General features: G+C 41.9%; 1 non-coding gene across 1 annotated transcript; it reads right to left on the bottom strand.

Moving 5' to 3' along the window:
* Nucleotides 1-1,223: 1,223 nt before the first annotated feature.
* Nucleotides 1,224-1,330, bottom strand: LOC125494139 (small nucleolar RNA R71). Its single transcript, XR_007270535.2, has one exon. It is a non-coding gene; the product is annotated as a small nucleolar RNA R71 (small nucleolar RNA).
* Nucleotides 1,331-16,312: the final 14,982 nt, after the last annotated feature.

Genomic DNA, 16,312 nt, shown 5'->3' with positions numbered 1-16,312 from the left:
GAATTGTAGAGATCTATGTATGCAATAGGGATTGATAGATTAGTTTGATTATCTGTATTTCAATGTTTCCTTTGATTGACTTCATGCTAGGATTATAAGTTAGGCCTGATTTATATTTCTACTGTTGCAATACTGAATCTACTTCGAGAGGAGAGATACCGTATAGGCTTTCAATTATTAGGCAAAGTGACCCTTGACTATGCGAGAGCGGCTGGGTGATCTTTGGGAGGTAATGTTCGAGAGAATTACATGTGCCCTAGACAGTTGACTTACTAGGTGGTTATCATTTATCCTGATTTCCGAATTGTATGCATAGTGATCCATGATTCTAGTACTTTATTAATATATTTACACCTTCATATTTAATTCTGCTATCTTTTAGTTTAGTAAACAAACCATTCATCTGATTTCGTTAGTATAATATTAGAGTTCAGATACATAGTATAACTTCTCCCTGTGGATTCGATCCTGACTTCCCTGACTACTAGTTAGTGGACCTTAGGTTATTTTTGATTAGGTGATACGACTTTAGCCTGTAAATTTTGGCGCCGTTGCCAGGGAGACGGTTTATTATATTTTGTCTGAATTATAGTATTAAACTAACCTCTACTCTAAAGAACACATGTTCTTTGGAGCATCTCACGTTTATCTTAGTGTTTTTGGTGTATGAGCAGGAAATTGAAATCCCAAATCTCATCCCGTTCGATCCGAGGATTGAAAAGACCGCTCGTAGACTCAGAAAGAAAACTAAACAAGCTAAGCTGTCTGCAGGGACACCCTCCCAAAAGACACCTCTCCACCATCTTCCCCACACCAAGAAACCCCACCTCACCTATTCTCGTCAACATGGGTGAGAATGTTACTCGAACCTTCAGAGACTATGCACAACCATCTCCTGATAACGTGCCTACTGGGGTACGGATGCCCACTATTGCTGCTACAAATTTTGAGATCAAGTCTCATGTTTGAATATGGTTCAGAACAATCAGTTCGCTGGGTTACCATCTGAAGACCCAAATCAGCATCTGCAGAGATTTTTACAGTGTTGTGCTACTCAGAAGCAAGCTGGTGTTACTCCTGATGAGATGAAACTCCTCCTATTTGGTTTCTCTCTGCGCGATAAAGCTTTGTTCTGGTATAACAAGCTGCCTTCCACCATCACCACCTGGCCAGAACTTTCCAAGATTTTCTTCATCAAGTGGTACCCTTACCAGAAAACTGCAGATATGAGACATGCCATAGTTACTTTCACCCAAGATCCTGGTGAATCTCTATATGAAGCTTGGGAGCGGTTCAAGGATCTGCAGCGTCTATGTCCTCATCATGGGTTGGACCAGTGGTACTTGTGTCAGATTTTCTACACTAGAGTTGATGCAGATACACGACGGGTAATTGATGGAGCATCTGGTGGGTTCTTCATGGATAAAGCAATTGAGGAAGGGTATGAACTTTTGGAGAAGCTAGCATCTAATCAAGCCTCTACCATTCGTTCCTCTTTGAAAAAGGGGTAAACATGATGTTGAAGCCATTTCCTACTGTCTGGGCAACTAGCTACTCTAACTCAGAAATTGATCCCTGAAGTTAGGTAATGATTCCTCCCAATGAGTGTTAATGCGATGGCTAGTGCTTCTAACTATAATGTGCAATATGTGATGCTTGTGGAATATCTGGGCACAACTCTCAAGAGTGTCCTGCGTTGGGAAATAACTGTGAGGCCGTCAATGCTTTCCAGTCACAACCTAGGAACCATTCAACCCCTATTCCAACACCTACAATCCTGGGTTAAGACACATCCCAACCTCTCATATAGGAGTACTAATGTGTTGAACCCTCAACCTCAACAACCATATCCACCTCAACAACAGGGTCAACAATACCAACCTCCACAACAAGCTCCACCTGGTTTTCAGAGAAATCAAGCACCCCCACAGCCTGCTCCTCCTGCTGACCCAGCCATGACAGAGTTGAAGAATATGATGTTCCAGATGCAGAAGGGTTCAATGCTTTTCAAGCTGACACAAAAGCTCAACTGGAAAATTTGGGCACGCATAACAAGATGTTGGAGACTCAACTAGCTCAGTTGGCTAGTTCTTCTGCTAGTAGGCCACCTGGGGCCTTACCTTCACAATCAATGCAACCAAGGGACACTGCCAATGCGCATCACTCTTAGGAGTGGAACACATTATGATGGTCCCCCAATGCCTAAGGATGGTCCGGTTGAGCCAGAAAAAAATGCAGACTAACTGAAACTTCGTCAGCTCCTGAGGCTACCACCAACACAAATGCAGAGAAGCATGAGTACCTGAAAAAGTCCTCCACCACTCCTGCGATAAGGTTCCATTCCCACTCGTCTATCAAAGAATAAGCTGGATCACCAACTTGGTAAGTTTATGGAGGTAGTGAAAATCTTCAGGTAACTGTTCCATTTACTGAACTCATTACTCAAGTACCTGCATATGCTAAATTTTTGAAGGAAATTTTGACTAGGAAAAGAGCCTTTAATGCAGTAGAAACTGTTGCCTTTACTGAAGAATGTAGTGCTCTTTTGCAAAATCAATCCCCCCCTAAATTGAAAGATCCGGGAGTTTCTCCATCCCTTGTAATATTGGCACCATATTTATTGACAAAGCCTTATGTGATTAGGTGCTAGTGTTAGTGTCATGCCCTTGACTGTTTGTAAAAAGCTTGACATGGGAGATTTAAAATGTACCAACATTACTCTTCAAATGGCTGACCGTTCTGTTAAATACCCCCTAGGTATCTTAGAGGACGTTCCTGTGAGGGTAGGTAAATTTTACATTCCTGTGGATTTTGTTGTGCTTGACATGGAAGAGGATACTCAAATCCCAATCATTTTAGGGAGACCATTCCTTCATACTGCTGGAGCTGTCATAGATGTAAAAAATGGGAAATTACTTTGACTGTGGGGATGATAAGAGTAACTTTTAGTTTGACCAATGCTTTGAAAAGTCCCATGCTAGAGGAAGCCTGTTACAGAATAGATGTCATTGATGTGCTGGTTAATGATGACATGCCTCAATCCCTTATGCGGGATCCACTGGAGGCTTTGCTTTGTTTTACCTCTTCCACAGGTGATGATATTATCCGGACTACTGAAGTGGATGCTTGGGAAGCAGCTTTTACCTGTGTCGAGCTTGATGGTACTACCACTCATGAGGATGAACGGTTAGTATGTGCTACTCCACCGGTAGAGGTAAAGAAACCTGAACTGAAACCCCTTCCCCCTTCTCTGCGTATGCTTTTCTGGATGATTCTGAAAATTGCCCTGTGATTGTTAGTGCTGCATTAAATGATGGTCAAATGTCTCAACTTTTGTCTGTTTTGCGACAACATAAAAAGGCCATTGGATATAACATTGATGATTTGAAAGGCATAAGCCCTGACTTTTGCATGCATAAAATTCATCTTGAGGATGATCATCGTCCTAGTATACAAGGTCAGCGTCGTTTGAACCCGAATATGCAGGAAGTTGTCAAAAAAGAGGTTATGAAATTGCTTGATGCTGGGATTATCTATCCTATTTCTGATTCTAAGTGGGTGAGTCCAGTTCAAGTGGTTCCAAAAAGGGCGGTACTACTGTAGTTAAAAATGAGAAAAATGAATTAATTGCTACAAGAGTAGTTACTGGGTGGCGTATGTGCATTGATTATAGGAAATTAAATGTTGCCACTAAGAAAGACCATTTTCCCCTTCCCTTCATTGATCAGATGTTGGAACGTCTAGCTTGTCATTCTCATTTTGTTATCTAGATGGCTATTGTGTTTCTTCCAAATCCCTATCCACCCAGATGACCAGGAGAAGACCACCTTTACATGTCCTTATGGTACCTTTGCATATGAAGGATGCCCTTTGGCCTATGTAATGCCCCTGCTACTTTCCAACGTTGTATGATGGCCATATTTTCTGAATTTATTGAGTCCATCATGGAAGTATTTATGGATGACTTTAGTGTGTATGGCATTGATTTTGATGCATGTTTGCTGAATTTGACTAAAGTACTGAAAAGATGTGAGGATGTCCACCTTGTCTTGAACTGGGAGAAGTGCCACTTCATGGTTACTGAAGGAGTGGTACTTGGTCATATTATTTCTGAACGAGGCATCCAGGTGGACAAAGCAAAAATTCAAGTGATTGAGCAATTACCCCCTCCTGTGAATGTTAAGGGTGTTAGAGGTTTTCTTGGTCATGCGGGATTTTATCGCCGCTTTATCAAGGACTTCTCTAAAATTGCTAAACCACTTACTCAGTTGCTCCTCAAGGATGCCCCGTTCCTGTTTACTGATGAGTGTCTAGTGTCTTTTAACAGGATCAAGCAAGCTTGATTACTGCTCCTATCATTCGATCTCCAGATTGGACCCTCCCATTTGAGATTATGTGTGATGCCAGTGATTATGCTGTGGGAGCTGTCCTTGGTCAGAGAAAAGACAACATCCTCCATGCCATCTACTATGCTAGCAAGACACTCGATGAAGCTCAAGTTAATTATGCCACTACAGAGAAAGAGCTGCTAGCTGTGGTCTATGCCTTGGACAAGTTCAGGACCTATCTGCTTGGGTCTAAAGTCATTGTCTACACTGATCATGCTGCATTGAAGTACCTCCTCGCCAAAAAGGAGGCCAAGCCTCGACTCATTCGGTGGATTTTGCTGCTCCAAGAATTCGACTTGGAGATCAGAGATAAAAAGGGTGCAGAAAATGTAGTGGCTGACCATTTGTCCCGCTTGCAGTATGAAGATATGGAAGAAGGTCTACCCATTGACGACTCCTTTCCTGATGATAAGCTCCTGGCAGTCACTTCTGTTACCCCGTGGTATGCGGACTTCGCCAACTTTTGTGTGAGTGGACAAACCCCTCCAGAGCTGAGCTACCAGCAGAGAAAGAAATTTCTCCATGATGCCAAACAGTATTTTTGGGATGACCCTTTGCTTTACAAACTCTGTGCTGACACCATCTATTGGCGATGTATCCCAGAGTGGAGGTGCATGACATTCTGAAGCACTCTCACTCCCTTCCATGTGGAGGCCATGCTGGGCCCTCCAAAACAGTAGCAAAGGTACTTCAATCTGGTTTTTATTGGCCAACACTTTTTCATGATGCTAGTACTTTTGTTAAGTCTTGTGATGCATGCCAACGAACAGGAAATATTTCCCGTAGACATGAGATGCCCCAAACCCCATCCTAGAAGTTGAACTATTTGATGTGTGGGTATTGATTTTATGGGTCCTTTTCCCTCTTCCTCAGGCAACAATTTCATACTTGTTGCTGTTGACTATGTCTCTAAGTGGGTAGAAGCTATTGCATCACCGACCAATGACTCTAAGGTTGTCATGAAAATGTTCAAAAAGATTATCTTTCCACGGTTTGGGGTACCAAGAGTTGTCATTAGTGATGGGGGATCCCACTTTCACAAAAGAACCTTTGAAGCCCTACTCAAAAAGTATGGTGTCTACCATAGGACTGGCCTAGCATACCATCCTCAGACAAGTGGGCAAGTAGAAGTGTCTAACCGGAAATAAAGTCTATTTTGGAGAAAGTGGTAGCTAAATCGAGAAAAGATTGGAGTGATAAGTTAGATGACACCTTATGGGCTTATAGAACTGCTTTTAAGACCCCTATTGGTACCACCCCTTATCGACTAGTCTATGGAAAAGCATGCCACCTACCTGTCGAACTAGAGTATAAGGCTTTTTGGGCGGTTAAAGAGTTGAACCTTGATGCTAAATTAGCAGGAGAAAAGCGTTTATTGCAATCAATGAGCTTGATGAACTTAGATTAAATGCTTATGATAGTTCGCGTCTCTACAAAGAGCGCACTAAGAGATGGCATGATAAGAAAATTCTGAGTAGGGAGTTCAATATTGGTGACAAGGTTTTATTGTACAACTCTAGACTAAAGCTTTTTCCTGGTAAGCTGAAATCTAGGTGGTCTGGTCCTTTTTCTGTCACTAACACTAACAAGTTTGGTTCTATTGAATGTTATGAATGCAACAGGTGAGAAGTTCAAAGTTAATGGACAACGTCTGAAGTTGTACTATACCGGAATCCCTGTTGGATCTGTGGAGGAGTTATACCTTCAACCCCCATCCCCTTCTGTTTGAGGGATGAAGCATTATGGTCGTGCGGGACCTTTATAAACCAGCGCTAATCGGGAGGCAACCCGATTTCTTCCTTTACTTTCGTAGTTTTTTTTTAAGATTTTTATTTTTTACTTTGTTTATTTTTGTAGTTTGGTAAGAGAGTGAGAGGGTACTGATATTCCTCTTCAGGTTACATGTGTGCAGGAGTGCTTACCACCTGGAAATTCACTCAAAAACACGAGCCACTATTTACTGGGCATAGCCGGAAGACATCGGGCGACGCTCCCCGATCGAGCGCGCAACGAAAACAAGAAATGAATGAAAAGTGCGTCGCCCGATGGGATCGGGCTTGGACGCCCGATCGGGCGAAGTTCCGTCAACAGAATTTACCACAAATTGGTAGCAGCCCGACGGGATCGGGCGACTACACACGATCGGGCCCGCAACCAAAAATTGGGAAGAAGAAAAAAATCGCCCGATCGGGCGTGGACACCCGATCGGGCCCGCAATCAGATCTCTTTTGGCGAAAAAATGACAGACGCCCGATGGCATCGGGCGAGGCTGCCCGATCGGGGGCGCAACGGATCTCAGAAAGTTTTGGAAAAAAAAAAAACTCGCCCGATCGGCGTGCGGTCGCGGCGGCTGGAGATTAAAGGGTTTTTCCCCTTCTTTTCACTCACTTCTCTCACATTTTCTCTCTCCTCCAAACCCTAACCCCCAAATTCTCTCATCTTCTTCTCCAAACCCCCTTCCACCATTGAAGACCCTCCTAAACCTTCAAATTCTACCAATTTTTCTCTCTTATCACTTTCTACTCATCTCTCACTCTATTTTCTTCACTTTTCTCCCACTCTATCTCTCCCCTTCATCTTCTTCTTCATCTTTTCCACCATTAAAGTGAGGATTTGAGTGATATCAAGTTTTCCCACTCTTTTCCCCCATTAGAGAGTGAGTTGAAGCTTCGAGATTTTGCACATCCTACCATCATGTTCACAAGGCGATGAAAATCTACAACGGGCTCACAACCACCACCACCACCACCGGAAATTCCCCGAGATGAGACCTTCCCGGAAGTCATCTTCTCCACGGAAGAACAAAGAGAACGATTTCAGCGCCTCAAGGGGCGCGAGGTAAGTCCTACCACGTTCCTTGATATTGAATTTTTGGATAAATTGGGAATTAATAATGAATTCAAGATTTTATGAAAATAATTGGTATGGAATCCCTTTATCCTGTTCATGTCAATACCTATCCAGTGCTTGTGTATGAATTCTACAGTAGCTTGAATGTGACCCACCCTCGCTCAGGACCAATTTCGCATGTTTCCTATAGGCTCTTAAATAGGGACTTCACCCTCACCCTCCCGGAGTTTGCTCGCATACTCCGTGTCCTCAACCGGGGGGAGATTGGGCACCCCCCTGACTATCATCACAGGGACATTTACTATGCCATAACGGGGGACAAACTGATTTTACCTTGCAACACTGTCATGCTAGGTACATACACCAACCCATCTTAAAATTTGGGTTCGTTTCATGTCAAAGACCTTGTTTGGGAGGGTTGAAGGGCAGCTCATTCGAGGGGATGAGCTTTATCTATAGGTAGCTACATGTATCGGGGCACTCCCGCCGCTTTCCACTAAACATCCCTCACCATGTTGCGCTCCAAATGGAGCGTATTGCCACCACATACCCTAAGCGGCGCGCGCGTGGGACGTTCTCCTCTCGGCCCATCGTGAACGGGGGGCTAGTCACTCTTTTTGCTAGGGCCATTCCGACTTTGACGAGACTCGTTATCAGCCGCCTTAGGCCTACCCTATTGGACTATGCCTATCTCACTCGCCTGCATTGGTTAGAACGGGGTGGGGACACATACAGTGGCAAATTAACGGAATGCGTTCCATTGACCTGCCCAACCCTTTGGCCAAAATCAAACCTGGCCAACCTCACTATCACCTTCCCATTGCAGGTTCTGACTTTCCACCCCTCGCCCCCAGATCCCTGAGCGTACCTATTACGTCGTCCCCATGTTGAGGATATCCCTCATCTTCTGATGCTCCCCTCCCCCATATTCTACTGCTCCTCCTTCCTTTGATTTTCAGGAATGATGACCCTGCTTCAGCGATGGATACTGGCATTACAACCAATACAGCGGCATCCAGGGCTCAGCCAGCAGGTTGATGCCAATGGTGTTCTTCTACAGAATCAGTCAGCGGGTCGATACATAGCCAACTGATCAACACCTGGCTTGTATCGATGTAGACGAGAACTGCCGCTTGCATCGCATTGCTGAGCATGATGCACATCCTCTTGGTATACTTGGAACCCGAGCTACAGTCAGCCCGGCAATGAGGTGGATGAGATGAGCTAGTGAGGACGTGCACATGGATGACTGATATCCATGTTCTCCTTCCTCTTGTTGCAATGAGGTCATTGCCACGTTCAGCTTGGGGGAGGATTTCTGTAAGTACCACTCTCACTATTATTGCTTTTTAGGTAGGTTAGTGCTATTGTGTTCTTAGGCTAGTTACGTTAGTTAATTAGTTAATTTTTTTTTTCATTTTCATAAAAACAAAAAAATGAAATATTGCTGAAAAAATACCAAAAATACGAGTTGAACATGAATAGTCTAATTGCTTCCCTGTGCCCCAAACTTTGCCTTGAAAAATGATTTAACTCATTATACTGGATAGTCGGGCATTCGTGATTGGGATGTTGTGATGTGATCTTTGATTGCCTTGGTCTTGAGTAGATTTTGATGATAAAACACCTACTTTAACTGCATGCTTGAACTGGTTACATTGTAAGGATTCATTCGAGCCTTCGGATGCATATTTATGTCCGAATTATCCTTGTGTGTTAGTTCCTCATATCATTCTTATCTTGACTTTGGCATTGTACTCGTTGATTTCTGATGACTTTGAACATTGTGCTGTGATAGAGGCGTTCAATTGTTTGATTTTTGGCCTCAGAATTTTCTACAAAAGAATCATTTCCCTCCTAGCCCCGCTGAGCCTAATGAGTTTTTTGGATCTATGTCAAGCCACATTACATGCCTTGACCTTTTCAATGTTTATTGTCCCAAGCCTAGCTTGGGGGAGCATTTGTTAGGTTAGAACTATGTTGTGGTTGATTTTCGGGTTGATTGGAAATAATAGTTTATGTGACATGAGGTGAAGTGAATAAGAGAAAGAAAAAAAAAAAAAAAAAAAAATAGAAAATAACACATGAAAAGAATCAAGAAGTCACGAGTCATGAAAAGAAAAAAGAGTAAAAATCAGAACAATACATTTTGCTGAAAACTATAAGAGACAATTTGGTTGGTTCGAAAAATCTAAAGTTGGTCATTATTTTGGGTATGTGATTGAGACCATGGAAGTTGTTTTACCACACCTAGTTCTACTAGTGTTGATTGCTCCCCTTTTCTGGGCTTTTCCACCACATTCCCCAAATAATTCCCATACCTTTACCCGAGCCCCATTACAACCCTCAGAAAGACCTTTTGAGCACTTGTTTGAATGTTTATTGGAATGATACAGAGTCAATGTGCCAAAGTTGAAGTTTAAGTTTGTTATTCGAGTCGACTTGAGTAGGATGAGCGATATTTTACCTTTTCTAAACACATGAGAGTGTGAGAGGGAAGGGATATTATGGTTGGGTTGGTGAGCGTTCGGGCACACTTTATGCTCGCCACAAAAATTGAGAGGAGTGACATCCTGGTGAGTCCCTTTTCAAGATGTGCAAGTTATGTATGGCTGCTATTTCGGAAATTTGCTTAAGTGATTGGTAGTCAAAAGTGATCTGTCAACTGAACTTGAACTTTGCTTGCTTGAAGGTTTTGAGGTCAAAATGTTTGAGTTTGTACTTTGAGGGGTGAAGCAAATTCTATTCATATTCATGTTGTGCTTTGCTTAGGGACAAGCAAAGGTTTAGCTTGGGGGAGTTTGATATTATGGTTTTATATAGAGTTTTCTCCCCTAATTATGTGCTAAAAGTTGTGTTATGGTGCTCTTAGGAGCCATTTGGTACTAACTCTCTCCATCTAGTTGTGGTTTGCTATTTTGTATTGAATTGTAGGTTTTGGAAGCTATTACCTACTTTACATGATTGCACAGTGGATTAGAGAGGTTAGATGCCGAGTTTCTAGATCCCGAGGATGATTTCCGGGACTTTGAGCAAAGGAAGAACAAGAAACGAAGCATAACTGATCGGCCCGACAGGATCGGGCGGCCCAGCCCGATCGGGCGAAATACAGATTTCATTCTTTGCTGCGGGCCCGATCGGGCGTTTATGCCTTCGTAATTCGGTCTTCGCCCGATCGGGCGACTTGGCCCGACGTCGGGCGCTCATGCCAGCTTTGCCTGCATTTATCAGACCGCCCGATGTCATCGGGCGTCAGACCGTTTTTGATTCTTCCTTTCGCTTTGGAGCCCGATGCATCGGGCGACTTTGGCCCGATCGGGCGCTGACGAGACGCATTTTTAATGATTCGGGCCCTTCTTTCGAGATTTTCTTCTATTGTTTTAGGGCTTGTATAAATAGAAAAATCAGAATTATTAACTCCTATCTAGTTTTTATTATTATTTTCTCTAGAGAGTGTTTCAAGAACCTTAATTTAGTTGCTTTGTGATTTCAATTCAAGATCAAACCTTTTGCTTATTCATAGTTCAATATAATTCGGTAATCTTTCTTCTTTACTTCTTTGTTATTTCTTCCATTGTTAATTATATTTTTTTCTTAGTTATTTGCCATGTTTCAAAGTATGAGTTTTTATATGATTCTTGTTATTGTTTTCATGATTATGAGTGAGTAGTTCTATATCTAGAATTGTGGAGATCTATGTATGCAATGAGGGATTGATAGATTAGTTTGATTATCTTGGTATTTCAATGTTTCCTTTGATTGATTCTTCATGCTAGGATTATAAGTTAGGCCTGATTTATATTTCTACTGTTGCAATACTGAATCTACTTCGAGAGGAGAGATACCGTATAGGCTTTCAATTATTAGGCAAAGTGACCCTTGACTATGCGAGAGCGGCTGGGGTGATCTTTGGGGAGGTAATGTTCGAGAGAAATTACATGTGCCCTAGACAGTTGACTTACTAGGTGGTTATCATTTATTCCTGATTTTCCGAATTGTATGCATAGTGATCCATGATTCTAGTACTTTATTAATATATTTACACCTTCATATTTAGTTCTGCTATTGTTTAGTTTAGTAACACAACCATTCATCTGATTTCGTTAGTATAATATTAGAGTTCAGATACGATAGTATAACTTCTCCCTGTGGATTCGATCCTGACTTCCCTGACTACTAGTTAGTGGACCTTAGGTTATTTTTGATTAGGTGATACGACTTTAGCCTATCAGAAGGGTGCGGTTATGCTTTGAGTGGGTGGGCATCTACTACTTTTGGGGTGATTAAAGAAGGATTCAAGCAAAAGGAAGAAGAGTTGGCATTATGGTAAAGCAAGGTCCCTGATGGGGCAATGATAGCAAAATGCAAGGAAATCACAAGCGAATTGGACGAATTAAATCGGTTGCATGAATCCTATTGGTTCGCTCGAGGTCGGACGAACGAACTGAGAGATGGCGATAAAAACACGGCCTACTTTCATCATAAGGCAAACCAACGGAAGCAACAAAATCGTATCCAAAAGCTCCAGGATAGTTCAGCGGTGTGGAGAACGGACGAAGGATAGGTGGGACAAGTCATTTTGGATTACTTTACTGATATCTTTTCCTCTTCTAAGCCATCTGATTTTACGGCAGCTTTTGGCGGATTTGACCACCGAGTAAGTGGGAGGCCAAACGAGGTGTTGGTGGCCAAACCAACGGGGGGGGGAGATATCGGCTGCCTTGTTTCAGATGCATCCAAATAAAGCACCCGATATTGACGGTATGCATGCTCTTTTTTATCAAGAATTTTGGCACATTGTCAGGGAAGATGTAATTGATTTTATAAAGCTTTGGTGGCAAGGGGGTGCAAATATTGACTCTTTGAATGAGACTTGTATTATGTTGATTCCGAAATGTTCTCATCCTAAACAAATGGGAGATTTTCGGCCCATAAGCCTGTGTACAGTTCTCTATAAGATCATTTCTAAAATGATGGCAAACAGGTTGAGAACTTTTTTATCTGATATTATTTCAACACATCAAAATGCTTTTGTTCCAGGTAGACTCATTACAGATAATGTGATGATTGCGTTGGAAATTTTTCATGGCATGAAACGAAGGAGTGAAGGGCGTGTGTGGACTACGGCTTTCAAGTCAGATATGAGCAAATTATGCTTAAGATGGGCTTTTGTTCAGAATGGATTGATAAAATTATGACTTGCCTTTCCAGTCTTTCTTATTCTTACAAGTTGAATGGCCGTATTGAGGGGGCCTATAATACCGTCGAGGGAACTTCGTCAAGGATATCCGTTGTCCACGTATTTATTTCTCCTATGTGCGGAGGAGGGCTTTTCATCGTTGCTGACTAAAGCTGCAAATGACAGTTTGATCCTTGGTGCTAGGGTATGTCGAACTGCTCCTCATATCTCTCATTTATTTTTCGTTGATTACACTATTCTCTTTACTAGAGCTACACATCAGGAATGCTCGGTGGTCGCTGATATTCTCAGTATGTATGAACGAGCATCTGGTTAGAAAATTAATTTCAGTAAATCTGAAGTGCCTTTTATTAAAAATGAGAAAAATAGAAGGAAGAATGAGATCTTGTCTCTATTTGGAGTACGGGAGGTAGAGAGACATTAGAAGTACTTAGGCCTACCCACTGTGATTGGTAAATAAAAAAAGATGGTCTTTGCGGTTCTTAAAGAAAGCGTGTGGAACAAGTTGCAAGGGTGGAAGGAGAAGTTGTTATCTCATGTCGGGAAGGAAGTTTTATTGAAAGCAATTATTCACTCCATTCCCACTTATCTGATGAGTTTATTTGCAATTCTGGAATGCTTTTTTGAATGAAATAAACTCCATGTTTGCTCGATTTTTGTGGGGATCCCGGGCTACGAAGAGAAAGATGCATTGGATTAGCTAGAAAATTATGTTTGCCTAAGTCACATGGTGGCATGGGTTTCAGGGACCTTAGGGTGTTCAACCAGGCTCTTCTTGCAAAGTAGGGTTGGAGGTTGCTTTGTGGCACTGGCTCGTTGGTGCACAAGGTATTGAGTGCAAGATACTACCCTCACGATGTGTTTTTAGCGTCGCCACGTGGTTTTGACCCAAGTTATGTATGGCGTAGCATTTAGGGTGCGAAGTCTTTCCTCCTTGATAGATTAAAATGGCGGGTTGGCAATGGAGAAAAGATCAATGTATGTATGGAGTGATGCTTGGCTACCTGCTGAATCCTCCTCAAATGTTCCTACTCCTAATATTGTAGCCCTGCGGATTTACGGGTGACAGACTTGATCGACGAGAGTGGGGAGTGGGATGGTGTGGCTCTCGACACTCACTTTGTTGCTGCAGATGCGAGGCTCATTCGCAAATTACCTCTTAGTAAAAGGCACCCAGACGATGTGCAATACTAGTGGCCCGCAACAGATAGGATTCGGGAGTGGGATGATGTGGCTCTCAACACTCACTTTGTTGCTGCAGATGCGAGGCTCATTCACAAATTACCTCTTAGTAAAAGGCACCCAGACGATGTGCAATATTGGTGGACCGCAACAGATGGGATTTTCTCGAGAAAATCCGGGTACTGGCTTGGTAGGCTTGGAAATATTCGAGGGTGGATTCATCGTTTTGGAGGGGACAATGGGGATGCATGGAGGGCCGTGTGGAATATGGGAGGTAGCCCAAAGCTTCTTAACTTCATATAATGAGCTTGTACAGGGGTACTAGCGACTAGGGGACGTCTCATAGATAGACATATCATCGATGATGGGTTGTGCCCGCATTGTAATGGAGGTAAGGAAACCATTATTCACACTGTTTTTAGGTGCTCTCTTGTGAAATCTATTTGGGAATTATCGCTTTTTTCTGAATTACATTTGAGAGGGACCGGATTCCTCATTCATGGATATGTTTGTGTGGTTTAAATCAAAACTTGATGCTGGAGGTTTGCTTGAGGTTCTGGCACTAGCATGGGGTGCTTGGTCTTATCGAAACTCTGAAATATGACGAACTTTGGCATAATATTGATATAGGGGCTGCGGGTGTTTTGAAGTTGGTCTTGGACTACATAGGGTACGAGATAGCGGTGCACAAGACAACCTCATATACTCCTATTGTGTCTCGGGCAAAGCTGGTCTCCTCTCTGCGAAGGGAGAGTTAAGCTCAATACGGATGCTGCCTTAATGGAGGATGGAATGATTGGAATGGGGGTTGTGGTACGCGACTGTGATAGGAGGATATTGTTGATGGTTGTGCGGTGGTTTCGTGCTCGCTGGCAGGCTACGCTAGGGAAAGCTATCGCTGCTCGTTTTGGTCTGCAACTTGCAATACAACATGGTTTCACGGCTATTGAGATGGAAGGTGACGCATATAATCTATCGAAGGTTGTTGATTTGAAGAGAAATGGGCACTCTCCTTTGGATCTTGTTGTGGAAGATATTTGGCAAATGGGAGATAGCTTAGCTGATTTTTCTATCACTCATGTAAAGCGGGGAGGCAATACTGTTGCTCACTTAATTGCTTGCCTGCATCCTTCTAATGGGGTGGAGCAAATTTTTGTAGACAATTTTCCGTAAGGTGTGATAACCTTGACGGCTTTGGATGTTTCTTAATAATATGTTTCACCGCTTTTCCCCTCAAAAAAAAAACTATTGAAATCAAATTAGAAAAAACACTAGGAATGGGAAACACCACAATCATGGTTCACATCCAATAACCAAGTACAGATAAGGGGGTTGGCATGTATTGGGGATATGCAAAGGGAATAAAGAAACCTAAACACCTCTATAATCGTTGTTAAGGAGTTTAGAGTCCTAATTATGGCAACAAAACCTATATTTCGAGGTGTTATCACCTAACTAGACCAAGTTAGGAACTAAAATCGAACCCAAGTTAATAACAATCAACAAGTTATGTGTAGCAACTAATCAATCAATCATGAAGGTCAACCACATAAACATAAACCATTAAATAGGATTCAAATTGCTCACATCAACTAAGTCACCAATCGACATCGAGATTCAAATTGCGCAAATCCCAAGCATAACGAACCCAATAAACTCTACTGAAGAAAATCAAATGCAAAACAATAATTGCGCTACTCCAAATCCTAGTTAGTTAATGAACTACTCACTTACCCATTATACTACCAAACATCCTAAATATAGAAAAACTAGCAATAATAAATCACCAATCTAAAAGTACCAAAACAAAAGTTCAATACTTTAAAGTAAAAACAAAATAAAATCTAGTTAACAAACAAGAAGAAACTAGGAAAAGATGAAAACTTTATTCTAGATTAACTATTAAACATGAAGATTAAACAATAAAAACATGAAACTAACAATGTAATGCCCCGACCTCTAAGCATCTTTATTAGCTTAATTAATCTTGATTATTAGCTGCGGAAGACCTAGCCTTTGGTCGGTGCGTTACTGTTGTACTTTCCATTAGAAAAATACAAGGCAACATACTTAAATAAGCATAGAACAACGTGGAAACTTAAACGTACTAGATTATATTAAAGTAAAATAAAGTTAACGTTAATTAAACTAACTGATAACTTAGTTTACAAAAACTATAAGTGTTTGAGTCATTCTAACATCAATTCCTCACTGCTAAGCCATTCCGCCATACCCATAGGTACCTAAAACAGAAAAATAAAACGTCATGAGCCGAGACCCGTAACATACTACTCTAACAACGTAAATTCATTTCAAATCATTTTATTTGGAAACATGGAGGGGAGAATATAGTTAAACCATTTCGTAATTCATATCAGAAATATAAAAGAAAGATTTGTATTGTCATTCAGCCTTATATCATATTAATTATCAGAAATCTTTCTTTGGTTACTTGGTGAGTACAACAGAAGGCTAAGCCACCGAGGACATATGTCCCCCATCAGAAGGTGGCATAAAGCCATACATCATAACATAAGGCCAAGCCACCGAGGACGTTGTCCCCCATCAGAAGGTGGCGTTGCCGCCATATAACAGAATGGCGCGTGCACGGCCCATATAACATAGTACTGCCATAAATCATCTTTCACTTTCATTTATCATGTTTCAAAAATTTAGAGTATATTTCATTAAA

This window comes from Beta vulgaris, chromosome 8 (genome assembly GCF_026745355.1).
Source record: "Beta vulgaris subsp. vulgaris cultivar EL10 chromosome 8, EL10.2, whole genome shotgun sequence".
NCBI classification, from domain to species: domain Eukaryota; kingdom Viridiplantae; phylum Streptophyta; class Magnoliopsida; order Caryophyllales; family Amaranthaceae; genus Beta; species Beta vulgaris.
Note: the sequence above shows the minus strand (reverse complement) of the source record. Positions and strands in the feature narration are given on the sequence as shown.